This window comes from Gossypium hirsutum, chromosome D02, assembly GCF_007990345.1.
Source record: "Gossypium hirsutum isolate 1008001.06 chromosome D02, Gossypium_hirsutum_v2.1, whole genome shotgun sequence".
NCBI lineage: Eukaryota > Viridiplantae > Streptophyta > Magnoliopsida > Malvales > Malvaceae > Gossypium > Gossypium hirsutum.
The window spans coordinates 34,066,727-34,067,649 of NC_053438.1; positions in this window are offsets into that span (position 1 = coordinate 34,066,727).

Below are 923 nucleotides of genomic sequence, written 5' to 3' on the forward strand. Positions count from 1 at the left end.
GATCTCGATGGTAGTATGATGGAATAAATCTTTTCCGCATGACTGATTTCATTTCTCCCCAAGTAGAGATGGGTCTTTCACCATTTCGTCGCCGACTAGTTACAAGTTGGTCCCACCACACTATGGCATAATCAGAAAACTCAATTGCCGCGAGTTTCACCTTTTTACTCTCCGAATAGTTGTGGCAATCAAAAACAAGCTCAATCTTCTTTTCCCACTCCAAATAAGCTTCAGGGTCATTCTTACCTTGGAATGGTGGAATTGTCATCTTGATATTCTTAAGATTGTCATCTGGTCATTCACGATCTCTAGGACCTCGTTGTCGTTGACGGCCTCAACATCGTACACTTTGGGCAGATGAGTGATCACTTTCTTGTCCACTTGCTTCATAAGGATCTTGAATTGGACATTCTCGCTCTTGTCTTGCATCTTCCGGAGTCATCTCACATTGTTCTTGTCTCTCGACTCGATATAATCGATCTTCAATTGGTTCAAGTTTTCTATCAAATAATCGCTCAATCTCTCGCATAATTGCTTGAAGGGTAAGATCTGGCACTCCTCCTCCAACATTTCTTACGGGACGGAACCCTCCTTCCACATTTTGATTTCTTTCCGGACTTCGTGACATATTTTTTTTAAAATGAACTCACAACAAAGAATCTCACTATCCACTCACAAAGAAATCTCACTTCCTTGGCTTTTATACTCTCGAATAAACTCACCACTCTCTTGCCTCTTTCCACTCACTCCTCCTCTCTAAGTTCTTAGGAATTATTTAAACTTAAAAAGCAGTTGTTGTGGGTCGGCTTACAACCTTGATGTTTGGGCTTGGTAAGAATATTGTAGGACAAAGGAAAGTAGGCTTGAAACAAGAAATGAAAAGGTTGGATTTGGCGAAATAATAGAAGGTAGTTATAACTATA